Source organism: Nerophis lumbriciformis, linkage group LG16, assembly GCF_033978685.3.
Source record: "Nerophis lumbriciformis linkage group LG16, RoL_Nlum_v2.1, whole genome shotgun sequence".
Lineage (NCBI taxonomy): Eukaryota > Metazoa > Chordata > Actinopteri > Syngnathiformes > Syngnathidae > Nerophis > Nerophis lumbriciformis.
The window spans coordinates 12,322,008-12,339,598 of NC_084563.2; the positions used below are offsets into that span (position 1 = coordinate 12,322,008).

The 17,591-nt window shown below is 38.3% G+C and overlaps 1 protein-coding gene across 10 annotated transcripts in view; it reads left to right on the plus strand.

Annotated features, from left to right (window-relative positions):
- The first annotated feature begins 382 nt into the window (after nucleotides 1-382).
- Nucleotides 383-17,591, plus strand: part of fam13b (family with sequence similarity 13 member B) — a 98,536-nt gene continuing 81,327 nt past the window's right edge. For 3 of the 10 annotated variants that reach the window (XM_061976622.1, XM_061976627.1, XM_061976623.1), the window contains exon 1: nucleotides 390-690. The gene's annotated coding sequence lies outside the window, so the exon portion shown is untranslated. Of the gene's footprint in view, nucleotides 691-17,591 lie in introns of all 10 variants that reach the window. The other 7 variants (XM_061976625.1, XM_061976626.1, XM_061976629.2 and 4 more) reach the window with 6 other exon arrangements.

The following is a 17,591-nucleotide window of genomic DNA, read 5'->3' on the forward strand; positions in this document are numbered from 1 at the left end:
ATTTTACGATACAATTGTACGAATACAAATAAATAAAACAACAAAAAAATTGTGAAAATAAAGGAGCGAACTGAAAAAATATGTTTTCTATTTTTAGGTTTTTTTTCGACACAATTGTATGAATAAAAATAAATAAATAAAACACGACAAAAAATAAAGGGGCGAACTGAACAATATTGATCGAACCACATTATCTATCGCGCTAGTGGTATGGTATGGACACGGTCGATGTTTGAATCGGTCCGTCCGCCGCTACTTATACCTAAAATAACACTCCAAAGAAGGCGAGTCAGAAACGAGCCGTTATCTCCTTTATCGACCAGAGACGTCACAAATATTTCACTTCAGTCAATTCATTGCTAGAATGGAGGCGGGGTTCAGTATTTGGCAGTCGCCTCCTCTTTCGCGGCCGAGGAAGGAGGCGGGGTTCAGTATTTGGCAGCTCGGTGCCTGAAGGGGTGTGTGTGTGAGCGCGCTAGACGACTTGCAGGCGAGGGAATCGTACAGCGGCTCGTTTCCACTTCTTCTAGCATCTTCTGCGATGACCCCGACGCGTCGTCCCCTGCACCCGCTGTGAGCAGCACGTCCACCTCCGTCGCCTTCACCCCCACCAGCAGCCAGCGGCCGCCGAAGGAAAAGCCGGAAACCGATGCTTGTTGTCGTGCTGCGTTGCTGTTGGTTTTTGCCCTGGTAAGATCGTTAGCTTTACGTTGCTAGCGGCTAATGCTAGCAATGCTAAGCTAACGCCTTGTTACGTTTGTGCACAAACGATGACTGCAAGTGAGTTAATTAATCACATTCTAAGTGTTAAAAACAGACATTTTGGCGAACATTATTGTACAAATTGTTTATTCGGAGGGGGGGTGGACATTTGCGTTCCTCAGGAGCTAGCTGTTAGCTCAGTTGGCTCCATCACAACCGAAACGAAAGCAGAAAATAAAACTTAAATTATATTTTTATTTAATTTATTAGATTTTCATTCCGCGTGATGCACTTTGAAGACATGCTTATTTCCGCTGCGTTGCTTTGAGGCTGTCTTAGTGTCCATCACCTGTTTTTGACGTTCCGAGCACATCAGCAAAACGCCACTATACCCTCAATCTTGCTCTTTTTTAGTCGTCTTTTATCGCCATAAAAGGTTTTCTTCAAGTTTAAAAAAAATCGTGCACACGTTTTAATTGCGTTTCCACACGTCCTTCCCTTTGCTGGAATGTTCTGGAAGGCGTTATGTTGTGGCATGCCATTAAGACCTGACCCCGCCTGACACTTTGAAATTGATTGTTGCAATTCATGCCAAATATCCCTGATTTTACATACAGTTGCATTTTGCACAATCTGTATTACTACAAGAGCAGTACAAGACACAATGTGTGCACATTACTATTAATGCACACTTGTATGGAATCCAGGTTAGGATTCAGCAGTTTGACATATTTTTGTGTGTACTTTTATAGCTTGCCTAACCTAAACAAAGCTGTTTTCAGCACAACCTCATGACAGTTTCTTTATTGTATTTAAAGTGAACAGCATTTTTTAGATAAGAGCGCATATGTTTTTATTTTTATTATGCATTGGCTAACAATGGAGCTAATGGGAATCCCTCTAGAGCAGGGGTCACCAACGCGGTGCCCGCGGGCACCAGGTCGCCCGTAAGGACCAGATGAGTAGCCCGCTGGCCTGTTCTAAAAATAGCTCAAATAGCAGCACTTACCAGTGAGCTGCCTCTATTTTTTAAATTGTATTTATTTACTAGGAAGCTGGTCTCGCTTTGCTCAACATTTTTAATTCTAAGAGAGACAAAACTCAAATAGAATTTGAAAATCCACGAAAATATTTTAAAGACTTGGTCTTCACTAAGAAACAGATAACAAATTTGGAGTCCAGTTCAAAGTGTGACATGATTTATTTAAACATTTGAGAGTTGACTTTTGTATTTTACATGAGTTATTATTTGTACAAACATGGTGCAAAGTAATTCATGATTTGTTAAAAAAAAAAATGTTAGTGGCTAGCTAGTTAGAATGGGATATTGTGATTTCACAAGACTGTCTTAGAAGTGATCATTTGAAAATGTTCAATTTGAAAAATGTGCACTTAGAGAAAATATAAAAAATAAAGTGTTGCATATTGATATTTATCTGTTTCTATATATATTTATTGTGAGAACTCATTACGATGATCAGTGTTTCCACATAGATAAATATAATTAATTATTAATAATAACATAGAGTTAAAGGTAAATTAAGCAAATTGGCTATTTTCTGGCAATTTAAGTGTGTATCAAACTGGTAGCCCCTGCGATGAGGTGGCTACTTGTCCAGGGTGTACCCCGCCTCCCGCCCGATTGTAGCTGAGATAGGCTCCAGCGCCCCCCCGCGAAGGGAATAAGCGGTAGAAAATGGATGGATGGAAACTGGTAGACCTTCGCATTAATCAGTACCCAAGAAGTAGCTCTTGGTTTCAAAAAGGTTGGTGACCCCTGCTCTAGACCAGTGGTTCTTTACCTTGTTGGAGGTACCGAACCCCACCAGTTTCATATGCGCATTCACCGAACCCTTCTTTAGTGAAAAATAATATTTTTATTTTTTTTTCAAATTCAAGACAAAGTTATATGTTTTTGGTAACACTTTAGTATGGGTAACATATTCTAAGTAACAAAGACTTAATTTAGAGTTCTTTGGACACTAGGGGAACATATTCTAAGTAATAAAGACTTCATTTAGAGTTTTTTGGTTAATGACTAGTTAAGAGCCAATATGGTACTAATTTGCATGTTAATAAGAAACTAATTAATGGTGAATATGTTCCCCATACTAAAGTGTTACCAACAGCACTTACCAGTGAGCTGCCTCTATTTTTTAAATTGTATTTATTTACTAGCAAGCTGGTCTTGCTTTGCTCAACATTTTTAATTCTAAAAGAGACAAAACTCAAATAGAATTTGAAAATCCAAGAAAATATTTTAAAGACTTGGTCTTCATTAAGAAACAGATAACAGATTTGGTGTCCAGTTCAAAGTGTGACATGATTTATTTAAAAATTTGAGAGTTGCCTTTTGTATTTTACATGGGTTATTATTTGTACAAACATGGTGCAAAGTAATTCATGATTTGTTAAAAAAAAATGTTAGTGGCTAGCTAGTTAAAATGGGATATTGTGATTTCACAAGACTGTCTTAGAAGTGATCATTTGAAAATGTTCAATTTGAAAAATGTGCACTTAGAGAAAATGTAAAAATAAAGTGTTGCATATTGATTTTTATCTGTTTCTATATATATTTATTGTGAGAAATCATTAAGATGATCAGTGTTTCCACAAAAGATAAATATCATTAATTATTAATAATAACATAGAGTTAAAGGTAAATTCAGCAAATTGGCTATTTCTGGCAATTTATTTAAGTGTGTATCAAACTGGTAGCCCCTGCAATGAGGTAGCAACTTGTCCAGGGTGTACACCGCCTTCCGCCCGATTGTAGCTGAGATAGGCTCCAGCGCCCCCCCCCCCCCCCCCCCCCCCCCCCCCGCGACCCCAAAGGGAATAAGCGGTAGAAAATGGATGGATGGAAACTGGTAGCCCTTCGCATTAATCAGTACCCAAGAAGTAGCTCTTGGTTTCAAAAAGGTTGGTGACCCCTGCTCTAGACCAGTGGTTCTTAACCTTGTTGGAGGTACCGAACCCCACCAGTTTCATATGCGCATTCACCGAACCTTTCTTTAGTGAAAAATAAAATGTTTTTTTTTTTTTTTCAAATTCAAGACAAAGTTATATGTTTTTGGTAGCACTTTAGTATGGGGAACATATTCTAAGTAACAAAGACTTAATTTAGAGTTATCTGGACACTAGGGGAACATATTCTAAGTAATAAAGACTTAATTTAGAGTTTTTTGGTTAGGTTTAGAGGTTTAGGTCCAGGGTTAGGGTTATAATAAGGCCATGCCGAATAAGGCATTAATAAGTACTTAATAATGACTAGTTAAGAGCCAATATGTTACTAATTTACATGTTAATAAGCAACTAATTAATGGTGAATATGTTCCCCATACTAAATTGTTACCATGTTTTATTACTGGTGCACAAAATGAACCGTGCATGAACATCACCTTGTTCAAAGAACAAAACCAACACAGTGAATAAACTCACAACAAATTACACACCTGCAAATCAGTCTGACTTCTGCTGTTGCCGTAGCCGTAATACGCCGATAGGGAGAAGTTTTTATTAACACGATGAGTCGGGTGTGTCTTGACCTCCGCCGAACCCCTGAGCCCGACTCACCGAACTCCTAGGGTTCCATCGAACCCAGGTTAAGAACCACTGCTCTAGACTTAGACTAGACTTCCTTTTTATTGTCATTCAAATTTGAACTTTACAGCACAGATAAGAACGACATTTCGTTACATAAGCTCATGGTAGTGCAGGATAAAAAAGCAATACGGTGCATATATAAATAAATAAATATATATATAAAATAAATAAATATATATAAATAAATAGATTACTGTACAGATTTCACATGTGTCCACGTTTATGGATGTATGTTATATATCTATGACAGTGGTTCTTAACCTAGATAGTTATAGCGGTCTGTGATCTCGGCGCCGCTAAAAATAGTATGTCTGCGTTAGCGCTTGTAATAACAATATTGCTAATACTTGGTTAATATTCAGGTCACGACATGTCAATGGAGTATTATTGGTGGTTTTTGGATGTTTTTTGGAGGGCTTTATTCACGGAACTCCCATTTGTTGCATTGTTAAGCCCCTTCATACTCGCCGTATTTTACGAATCATAATGCAAAAAAAAACCCAAAAATATGTTCTTGTTTTACATAGGGATTGTGAATGATATGCAATATCCCCCCCCAAAAAGTGCAGTTCCCCTTTTAACACATTGAGTCTAAAATCACACCATACCTCAAGTCAGAGAGGGAAAATTTGGATTTTTATTGGATTTTTGAGCCAGGAAGGCCCCTGGCATTTACAATTATGTATGTACTAGAGATGCGCGGTTTGCGGACACAACCGCGGAGTCCGCGGATTATCCGCGGATCGGGCGGATGAAATTAAAAAAAAAAATATTTTATCGGCTCGCGGGTCGGGTCGGGCGGATTAATTAGATTTTTTTTTTTTTTTTTTTTTTTTTTTTTTTTTTGCGGGTGGCAGTTAAACCAATTGGGAAATATATATACATAGTTAAATGTTGTTACCCACATACGAAAAACGAGCAGGCACCTGCTGCATATGCCACAACAGAAGAAAAAAAAAGAAAAGAGATGGACACTTTTACGGAGCGGAGAAGGGACGCCTCGCCGGGGTCCGGGACCGAGGCCCCTTCCCCCGAGAGGGCCCCACCGGGAGCCGTAGCTGAGGCGATCCGCGAGAAGGGCCCGACGCACGTCCAGGGTCACTACCGCGCCCACCGCACCGACACCCCGCCTCGTCCGCTTTCGCCGCGGCCGGCGTCACGCGCAGCAGGTAAGCAGTTTACCTGCCCGCCACCCCCGTGGCCGGGGGCTCGTAACATGGGTCACTCCGCGCGCTCCGCCCGCGCAGCTTACCTGCTTGCCACCCCTGTTGCCGGGGGCGCGTAAAAGGGGTCACTCCGCGCTCAGTGCGCTCACGAAAGGGGTGGGGCTCACCCTGGTTGATATAGAGAGCAGGACGGTGGCCATGGAATTTCATTTAAGGTTTGTGATAAACCATCAAACTCATTCGTTAAAAGGACTCTATAGTAATATAAAGCGAAATTTTCTGGACATTATCATGCAAGAAAAGTTTATTTTTGGGATCGCGATCACCGCGTAATGATTTTTAAAGGTTGCATTACATTATTAACTGTCCCATGTGATCAGCCAGTGCGATTGGAAGTCCATGCTCAATTATTGCCTCCGTAAATAAAACTTCGGCATTTATCACATCCAAAGAATCTGTTTGGGCGACGAAAAACGTTGAAAGTTTTCCACTTGTATCGCTAGCAACGGCATTAGACTTGTGTTTTTTTGTCCCAACGTGGTCTTTTACATCGCTAATTCCTCCGTGTCCCATCGAAAAATCTTGTCTGCACAAGGTGCAATTTGCGTAGTTTTCACCCTTTTTTTTTTTTTTAAATTAATATTAGATATATAACAACGGGCGGATGGCGGGCGGATGCAGTTCAGATCAAACGTTACATCGGGTGGATGGCGGATGGATGACGACTTTCTGACGCGGTTGCGGATGAGATAAATTGCCTATCCGCGCATCTCTAGTATGTACACAACAAACATGTCCAATTCCCGCCCCCTAAGTGTTTTTTTCAACCTCAAGAAAGCTTAAAAACATCTTTAGTGTCAGGACTGTGTAAGAATGTGAAACTTGCCGCAACACCCGGCCTTTAATTCTTTGATTATTTGACGACAATTTGTCTTCCAAGTTCCACCAATAGGACGGTGGTGTCCACTATGTTGCACTGCTTTCAAAGCGGGTGCCTTCCTGCACCGAAAGCGCGCACACTTTGAGTTTTGAGTTTATTTGGAACATGCACGCATACAACATGATACATCACAATTTCCAGTTTCTCTATTCAACATGTTCGAAAAGGAGTTGGAAGAAGCAGAGCTTATTTAATCCTACCCCTTTTCCTTTACATACTGTAGCAGTATGTTTACCTCCTGTTCTCAATGTATTCACAATATACTTTATAAGTAATAATATTAAAAATAAATAATAATTAGTGAAGTAAGTTATATTTCATATGGTGAGATGAGTAAGATTATCTAGAAAATGAATGGATGGATGAAATACATTCAGAATGTTTATCGTGGTTCTTCTTCTTTGTACTTTGTAAACACTTTAAGTTTGAAGAGTTTCTTGAAGTGGATCATATTAGTACGTTGTTTGATTTCTTTGCTTAATCCGTTCCATCATTTAATTCCACATACTGAAGGTCTTAAGTGTTGTACGTGCGTACAAATGTTTTAAATGACATATTTCTCTAAGATTATATTTCTCCTCTTTTGTTGAGAAGAATTGTTGTATATTTGGGCAATAATGTGTATAATTTTAGCTGTTTGCAAATTCACTATGTCGTGGAATTTCAGTATTTTCGATTCAATGAATAAATGTTCTCTCTATCCAACATTATATATTATTCTAACTGATCTTTTTTGTAGCACCGTTAATGAATGAAGTGTACTTTTGTGGTTATTTCCCCATATTTAGAAGTAAAGTAAGGACACAATGACAAAATCATGATTTTTTTTATCGATCATAAGTCTGATTTTTTACTTGACAAATTTTCACCGTCCAAAGACTCGCTTCCAAATGTTGCTGTAAATGTTAGAATTGTTCCACTAATACATAAACATAATATTAAGGATGTAATGGTGTAAGATATTCTTACCATAGTTAGTGCTACTGATCTAAATTAAAATCATCGTAAAATTGTGATTGATAACACTTTGCTAACATGAAAACAAGACATATTAACATCTTTCTCCACTAAAAGACGACATTGCCCAATCTAAACGTGTATAAACACATTACTGTCTGAGCAGCTAAGATATTTAATTGTGCACGTTGACCCTGCAGGCTGTGCTCTGTAAGACAAATAGTGACCGCGACTCGAAACAATATAGAAGGGAGTAAAGTTGCGTGACGTCACATAAACTGGAAGTAACACCCAACATGTTGTTATTCTTTGTCTTTAAAAAACCACTGAAACTTTTACAAATTAATACTGCAGAAGATTAAAATATTTAAACTAGGGTGTACCCCGCCTTCCGCCCGATTGTAGCTGAGATAGGCTCCAGCGCCCCCCGCGACCCCGGCGGGATTAAGCGATAGAAAATGGATGGATGGAACACTTAAATACAAATATGGGTCTTAATTGACAAAATAATATTACCATGTAGCATATGTTTCTGCCAAGAAAGTAAATTGTGTGGCTAGTCTAACGATTAATTTGATAATCGATTAATGTGTCGATTATTACTTTGATTAATCGATTAATAATCGGATAAAAGAAACACACTACATTTCTATCCTTTCCAGTATTTTATTGGGGAAAAAAACAGCATGCTGGCACCATATTTATTTTGATTATTGTTTCTCAGCTGTTCATACATGTTGCAGTTTATATAAAGGTTTATAAAAAAAAATAAAAATAAAAATAAAAATTGCCGCTGCGCTTGCGCATAGATAGCATAGATCCAACGAATCGATGACTAAATTAATCGCCAACTATTTTTATAATCGATTTAATCAATTAGTTGTTGTAGCCCTAATATAAATATGTATATGTACATGTATGTATACATGTATGTATGTGTGTATATATATATATATATATATATATATATATATATATGTATGTATCTGTATATGTATGTGTATATATATATATATATATATGCATATATATGTATATGTATATATATATGTATATGTATATATATGTATGTACATATATGTATATGTATGTATGTATATATATATATATATATTTATATATATATATATATATGTATGTATATGTGTGTGTATATATATATATATATATATGTGTATACACAAACCCTGTTTCCATATAAGTTGGGAAATTGTGTTAGATGTGAATATAAACGGAATACAATAATTTGCAAATCCTTTTCAACCCATATTCAATTGAATGCACTACAAAGACAAGATATTTGATGTTCAAACTCATAAACTTTATTTTTTTTTTGCAAATAATAATTAACTTAGAATTTCATGGCTGCAACACGTGCCAAAGTAGTTGGGAAAGGGCATGTTCACCACTGTGTTACATGGCCTTTCCTTTTAACAACACTCAGTAAACGTTTGGGAACTGAGGAGACATTTTTTAAGCTTCTCGGGTGGAATTCTTTCCCATTCTTGCTTGATGTACAGCTTAAGTTGTTCAACAGTCCGTGGTCTCTAAAAAAAGGACTATAAGTAAGTCCTTAGCATCCTGGAGGTATGCTGAGGTGTGGAAATACTCGTCAAATCCTATATACTCAGGATTGTACTCTTATGTTTAGCAGTCGTGTTAAAACAAATAATAGAAAGGCGGAGCACAGCCTGAGGCTTCAAGCTTAAACCTCCTCCAGTTCAAATTCAGAAGCCAAGTGTAACAGAATCAGGCCTGGCCTACTGATTCTTGCACAGAAATATGAGCATGTCAGCAACAAACCCTCCCCAAATATTGCATTGAAAAAGGTACTCACTTACTTTGCTAGTCAGTGGAACTTTATTCCGTTCACATATTTCCAGTTTGTGTTGTACGTGCTATTGGGACATTTTTAAACGTTACTTCTTTGAGTTCTAAATGGCTTCTGCACTGGTCCACTTCCTGCTTTTTTTTCATGCAACCAATTGGCTAACCGTAAATTAATTGTACACTTTGTTGGCTGTAGGCCTCCTGGGCTGGTAACAGATTCTGCTCGACTATATAATGTCTTACAAATTATTGCCTATAAACAATAATATTGCTAGCATTAATTTGAGACCAAATTAAGCACTGATGTAATCATAATATATAATTATGATAATGATAATAATGATGAGAGATGTCCGATAATACCAGGCTGCCGAGAAATGCTTTAAAATGTAATATCGGAAATTATCGGTATCGGTTTCAAAAAGTAAAATGTATGACTTTTTAAAATGCCGCTGTGTACACGGACGTAGGGAGAAGTACAGAGCGCCAATAAACCTTAAAGGCACTTCCTTTGCATGCCGGCCCAATCACATAATATCTACAGTTTCTAAAAACAATTTGAAATGTGGACTTGTCAGACCACAGAACACTTTTTTTCAGTCCATCTTAGATGAGCTCCGGCCGTGTTTCTGGGTGTTGTTGATAAATGGCTTTCGCTTTAGTTTTAACTTGCACTTACAGATGTAGCGACCAACTGTAGTTCCTGACAGTGGTTTTCTGAAGTGTTCCTGAGCCCATGTGGGGATATCCTTTACGCACTGATGTCGGTTTTTGATGCAGTACCGCCTGAGGGATCCAAGGTCACGGGCATTCAATGTTACGTGCAGTGATTTCTCCAGATTCTCTGAACCTTTTGATGATATTACATACCTTAGATGATGAAATTCCTAAATTCCTTGCAATAGCTTGTTGAGAAATGTTGTTCTTAAACTGTTTGACAATTTGAACACATTTGTTCACAAAGTAGCGATCCTCGCCCCATCCTTGTTTGTGAATGTCTGAGCATTTCATGGAAGCTTCTTTTATACCTACCTGTTCCCAATTAGCCTGTTCACCTGTGGGATGTTCCGAATAAGTGTTTGATGAGCATTCCTCAGCGCTCTGTCTTTTTTGCCACTTGTGCCAGCTTTTTTAAAACCTATTGTAGGCATCAAATTCCAAATGAGCTAATTGCAAAAAATAACGTTTTCCAGTTCGAACGTTAAGTACCTTGTCTTTGCAGTATATTCAATTGAATATAAGTTGAAAAGGTGCCAACTTCACTTGTTTTGGGGTTTGTATATCCAAGTTTACTTTCTGTAGTATTCATTATTCACCCTTGACAAAATATATAAAGTCATAGAATTACCAGCTGACCCAATCTGAGAAAAATGTGAATTTAGTAGAGGTTGCCTGTGCAAATGTACACTTTTTGTTTTACGTTCTGAGATTTTATCTTGGAAGACCCTTTACTCCCTGCATGAAAGTGCACCGTCAGTCTGCCCAGTCACTTGAACTCTCCTTCCTAATAGCCTGTCAACTTCAGCACAGCTGCTGCGTTGATCCCTTGCTGGCGCACAGATGGAAATGACAAGGTGGCGTACTGTTCCGCGTTATTTGAGTCGCAATGTGAGGGCCCGGGGAGCGTTCTGGAGCCACGGGCACCGCTTATGAGGCGGGGATTGAAAACGGCGGGGGAGCGAGATCGGGATGCGCTTTATTTATTGTTGTTTTTTAAGGCCGGTGAAAGTAGACTCCTGACGGTGTTGGTGTGCACGAGTGTGGAAATTTCCATCAGTGGGAGTCAGGCAGACAGAAATGAGGGGACGATAAAGACCAATCAATAACTCTCAATGTCATAGTCTCAGGAGAGGCTTTCATCTTATCCACGTTGGGAAATGTATCTATGTCTAGATTGTATAATGGCATAGTTACTCTACATTTTTGTGCTGAATACCCGCGACAAAATGTTGCTGCATGTTTTCTCCCACACATGCCAATAAGCGCTACATTTTTCTGCAGTCCTTCCACTGGAGGCGGCAGACTTTGGGTATTGTCCCTCAGAACGCTGCACGGGGGAAATGAAATGCATAGCAATGAAAAGGATGATTATGCCTGCTGTAAAGATAACTCTTATGGTTAAAAATAGGTGCTGTATTAGTCATATGTGGGGCTGCAATGATTAATCCATTCAATTTATTCCGTTTATAAACAAGTTTTGATTTATATTTGGTTGTTTTGATTGAGTGTAACTAATAAAAATTGATCAAATCTGGACCGCACGGCGTGCTCGTAACTTTCAATACGAGAACACGCGTGTTAAAACTGCGATTATTATGGCAAGCAGAGAGATACCACCTACAGTCGCGATCAAAAGTTTACATACACTTGTAAAGAACATAATGTTTAGTTTAGTTTTAGTTTATTCACAATACCATATAACAATTACAATAGTAGTGAATATCATCATTTAAAGATGTTGGTACATGAAAGGGTCCCCCAAATAAGTTAGAAGAAGCTTTTGACAGGGGGTCCAGAGGACAGTATATAGATGGAATGATAAAACATGGTAGCAAGCACAACAACAATAAAAAAACAACAACGCTATATGATAAACACAAGAAAATAGTATTAAAGCAAGCATACACATACATACATACATACATTCATTCAACCATGCAAAACCCAACAGTAGTCTACCCAACATGAGGCATTAGAGATAGGTGGTTAATAGGTAAGTTTTCAGTTTCTTTTTGAAGTTGGAGAATGGATATGCATCTTGAGGCTCTCATTAAGCCGGTTCCAAATCTTTGGTCCCCTGCATACAACACTTTGAGCGGTACAAGCCAGTAAACGATGTTTACCTGATATCAGATCTAAGTTACGAGTGTTGTGGGCATGCTGGGGGTGGTAGATAGGAACCAAGCTGCAGGGCCTAAGATGACTTGATAGGTTAAAGGGGAACATTATCACCAGACCTATGTAAGCGTCAATATATCCCTTGATTCCTTGCAGAAAAAAGACCATATATTTTTTTAACCGATTTCCGAACTCTAAATGGGTGAATTTTGGCGAATTAAACGCCTTTCTATTATTTGCTCTCGGAGCGATGACGTCACAACGTGACGTCACATCGGGAAGCAGTCCGCCATTTTCTCAAACACATTACAAACACCGAGTCAAATCAGCTCTGTTATTTTCCGTTTTTTCGACTGTTTTCCGTACCTTGGAGACATCATGACTCGTCGGTGTGTTGTCGGAGGGTGTAACAACACGAACAGGGACGGATTCAAGTTGCACCAGTGGCCCAAAGATGCAAAAGTGGCAAGAAATTGGACGTTTGTTCCGCACACTTTACCGACGAAAGCTATGCTACGACATAGATTGCAAGAATGTGTGGATATCCTGCGACACTCAAAGCAGATGCATTTCCAACGATAAAGTCAAAGAAATCTGCCACCAAACCCCCAGGAAAAGAGAGCGGATGAGGGTATGTCTACAGAATATATTAATTGATGAAAACTGGGCTGTCTGCACTCTCAAAGTGCATGTTGTTGCCAAATGTATTTCATATGCTGTAAACCTAGTTCATAGTTGTTAGTTTCCATTAATGCCAAACAAACACATACCAATCGTTGGTTAGAAGGCGATTGCCGAATTCGTCCTCGCTTTCTCCCGTGTCGCTGGCTGTCGTGTCGTTTTCGTCGGTTTTTGCTTGCATACGGTTCAAACCGATATGGCTCAATAGCTTCAGTTTCTTCTTCAATTTCGTTTTCGCTACCTGCCTCCGCACTACAACCATCCGTTTTAATACATGCGTAATCTGTTGAATCGCTTAAGCCGCTGAAATCCGAGTTTGAATCCGAGCTAATGTCGCTATACCTTGCTGTTCTATCCGCCATGTTTGTTTGTATTGGCATCACTGTGTGACGTCACAGCAAAATGGACGGGTGTATATAACGATGGTTAAAATCAGGCACTTTGAAGCTTTTTTTAGGGATATTGCGTGATGGGTAAAAAAATTTTAAAAACTTGGAAAAATAAAATAAGCCACTGGGAACTGATTTGTAATGGCTTTAACCCTTCTGAAATTGTGATAATGTTCCCCTTGAAACAAGCATTTTGATAAATATTGAACTCTGTCAGTCTTAAGAGATGATAATTATGTAATAGATGTCATGAGTGGGGGCATTAAACTTGGAACATGACAGGGCCCGTATGATTTTCTTTTGCATGGATTCTAATTTGTGAATGTAGGTAGGGAAGGTGTTACACCAGATGACATTACAGTAGTTTAGATGTGGTTCAAAGAGAGTTTTATACAGGGTAAGTAGAGCATAAAGAGGAAGATAATGACGAAGGTGAAAGAACAGGCCAACATATTTGGATAATTTGTTTAACAGATGGCTAATGTGACATTTGAAATTGAGGTATTCGTCAATGATGACCCCCAGGAATTTAGTGGAGTACACTCTCTGTATTTCCTGCCCATTGATGTTGATATGGCAGTGCTCTGTATTTGTCCGGTTTTTATTACAACGAAATAGAATAAAATTAGTTTTATTTACATTAAGTGAGAGCGTATTGCATTAATGTCATGGCTGTCTTGAGTTTCCAATACTTTCTAAACTCTTATTTTTTTGTGATAGAGTGATTGGAGCACATACTTGTTGGTCTCAAAAATACATTCATGAAGTTTGCTTCTTTTATGAATTTATTATGGATCTACTGAAAATGTGAGCAAATTTGCTGGGTCAAGAATGTTGTCTGTCTGTCTGTGTTGGCCCTGCGATGAGGTGGCGACTTGTCCAGGGTGTACCCCGCCTTCCGCCCGATTGTAGCTGAGATAGGCTCCAGCGCCCCCCGCGACCCCAAAGGGAATAAGCGGTAGAAAATGGATGGATGGAAAAGTATACATACAGCAATGTTAATATTTGCTTACATGTCCCTTGGCAAGTTTCACTGCAATAAGGTGCTTTTGGTAACCATCCACAAGCTTCTGCTTGAATTTTTGACCACTCCTCTTGACAATATTGGTGCGGTTCCGCTAAATTTGTTGGTTTTCTGACATGGACTTGTTTCTTCAGCATTGTCCACACGTTTAAGTCAGGACTATGGGAAGGCCATTTTAAAACCTTAATTATAGCCTGATTTAGCCATTCCTTTACCACTTTTGACGTGTGTTTGTGATCATTGTCCTAATGGAACACCCAACTGCGCCCAAGACCCAACCTCCAGGCTGATGATTTTAGCTTGTCCTGAAGAATTTGGAGGTAATCCTCCTTTTTCATTTAAAGCACCAGTTCCATTGGCAGCAAAACAGGCACAGAGCATAATACTACCACCACCTAGAGGGTAGGAATGGTGTTCCTGGGATTAAAGGCCTCACCTTTTCTCCTCCAAACATATTGCTGGGTATTGTGGCCAAACAGCTCAATTTTTGTTTCATCTGACCCACAGAACTTTCCTCCAGAAGGTCTTATTTTGTCCATGTGACAGCAGATGAAACAAAAATTGAGCTGTTTGTCCACAATACCCACTTGCTTTATCACAAAAAAATAAGAGTTGTAGAAAGTATTGGAAACTCGAGACAGCCATGACATTACCTATGTTCTTTACAAACTTTTGATCACAACTGTACCACTGATATTAGCACTCGTATTTGTACATAATTATTTCATTAATATTATAAAAATAAAAAAAACCCTAGGACAAATTACTGCGGCGGAAGCAGTATACCTTTCCTTTAAAAAAACAAAACTATCGTATATGAAAAAATAAATAAATAATTGATGCTCTCTATGCCGCCGCAATCATCAAATGAGTCTGCAAGCTTTTTTGAGGGAAAGAGAGCGATATCATGACCTGAATAGCCATCATCCCCAGGACACGCTCAATAATTTATCAGCGACGGGAGGAGCTCGAGAGGAACGTCTGAACTAGGAGAGGACGTTCTCTTATTCAGAGCCAGAAGGCTGATGTTCTGACTGTTTGAATTCCTTTTTTCCTGTTACGTTTCTGTGAATATTCTCATTCATCCAGGTCATTGTGTTCTCAGGTCATTGAATCGATTGCAAATGAACTGTTCAGATTGTCATAGAAGACGTTTAGCTTTGAATTCCAGCAGGCTACATCAGTTCATTCCTGTTATGTTTCTCTTCACCTCACATTTTTTGATGTCCTCTCTGCGAGCCTCCTCTAGTGGTCTTAGGACCGCCATCCTTTGATAATTTACAAAAACCCATGGACTACTTTAAGGACAGGTCAGCACTGGAATACATGAATAATTTATTTGGCGTCAAACCTAAGTTCAATAAAAGTACAAAAAGTGTACATGGTAAATATGTCTTGAGGAGTTTGAGAAGTCAAATAGTGACTGTGATGTTATTTGGTTTGGGACCATTTTTAATTTAATTTATATCAGCTACTGTGTGGAAGTGTGGGGGAACACATAAAAGAGTAACATAAAGGCATTGTATCAACTACAGAAAAGAGCTATAAGGATTATTCATAAAGCAGATTATCTAGAACACACTAACATACTATTTATTAATTCTGGTTTATTGAAACTACAGGAGCTTGTAAAGTTACGGACATAATGTGTTATGTTTAAGGCTAAAAGTAAAACATTACCAGCAAATTTACAAAAAATGTTTGTCATCACTTCTGAGAATGAAGAGCATAGAAGAAAAGGTCATTTCAAACATCAGTATTCAAGGACAACTTTAAAACAAATGTGTATATCAGTGGTGGGGGTTAAACTATGGAATTATCTTTACAATGAGATAAAAGATTGTAGAAATATATTCCAATTGGAAAAAAATATATAAAGACAGAACAATAAGATCACATGGACAGATGTAAGTGTTTACATTTTGCTTTATATTTATTATTGTACTTATTTGTTGTCTGGTTTTGTATTTGTTTTGAATCATCTGGTGAGGTGTATATTACTTTTTTTGTTCGGTTTGTACTTCATGAAGTTTTGCACTTGTTGGGGTTTTTTTTGTGTTTTTTGTTTATTTTCCTAATATTTGGATGTATTTGTTTGGTTTGTATGCTTGTGAATCTGGGCTATCCATTAACTACTTATTATGTTGAAGGGGGCAGGAAATATAAGATTTTCTTCATCCTGTTACTTCTCAAGCATAGGTGTGTAAATATGTGTTTAGTTGCTAAAGTTTAATTGTCTATTGATCAAAAATGCACATCAATGAAGGAGATGAATAAAAAAAATGAAAAAAGCAGGCGGTGTTTAAACATACACTGTACGAGTCATTGGCACGACTGAGACCTGCTCAGTCACATGCTAATCAGCTTTAGCCAAACTTAGCATGGCGCCGTGCTAACTTGCTGGTGGCTTATGGCTTAAATTTTCCAGTCGGATATTGTTTGAGGATTTTAGATTATGTGCGTCTACAAATATATGTGTTACTGTTTACTCATGTAGTGACTCATAGTCTCCGTCATGCAAAGATGCAACGTATGTAACGTGACAATGAAGGTTCAAATAAGGTTTATTTTTTATAAATTGTTATAGTTTGCATTGTAAGCAACCCTCAGTGTGGCGCAGTGCACTTATACACCCCTGCACATTTGTAAATCTGTTTAATTGTTGGTCTCTCAGCCATAAAACAACCACAGGTGTGACCTCTGACACACACAAAAAACAATGGTGACGAGAGAGATGCTGCATAGTGTTTTTCTTTCATTCCATCTATGTAGATAAGTGTCTCTCAGTTGCATGTTTCATGCTGGGTAGATTTGAACAATGCACCTGTCATGTGATGCTTGTTGTGTTTGTCACTTGTGCAGACAAGGATGTTAAATATGAGGAAGGCTTGAATGATTTATTTGTGCTTGTATGTTGTGGTTTTGCTTTCTGTTTCAGTGTCTGCTAGGAATTCCCCATTTTAAGCTGCTGACTTATTTCATGCTGATATACAGTCATAAGTATCTCTTATTTTTTAAACACAATCACTGCGTTTACTCACACAATAACAGTCGTATTGACAAAACCGCCTTCTTTATGTTTTTCAATCATTGCACTGCGTAGTATTTCAGTCTTTAGGAATGCATTACATTTATTTGCTCCTTACCCGACAAATGTAAACAAACCTTCACCGCCTTCGTTTGACGTCGTGCCAAACCCACAATCGTTTGAGATCTGAGCATTGAGTATGCAAAATAACGACCTAATATTTCAGTTGGTGCATTATCCAATGTACGGTATGTTTATATGATCTAACCTTTTTGGCAATAAAGGCATATGCCAGGAACCTGACTGAAGTTTTAGGGAAATGACCCTTATTTGGCAAAAGCGATAACTCGTCTTAAAGGTTTTGAAAATAGTTAGTATATTCTGATTAATACTAGGATATTGTCAATATGTAAACAGTTTGTTGTTTGCT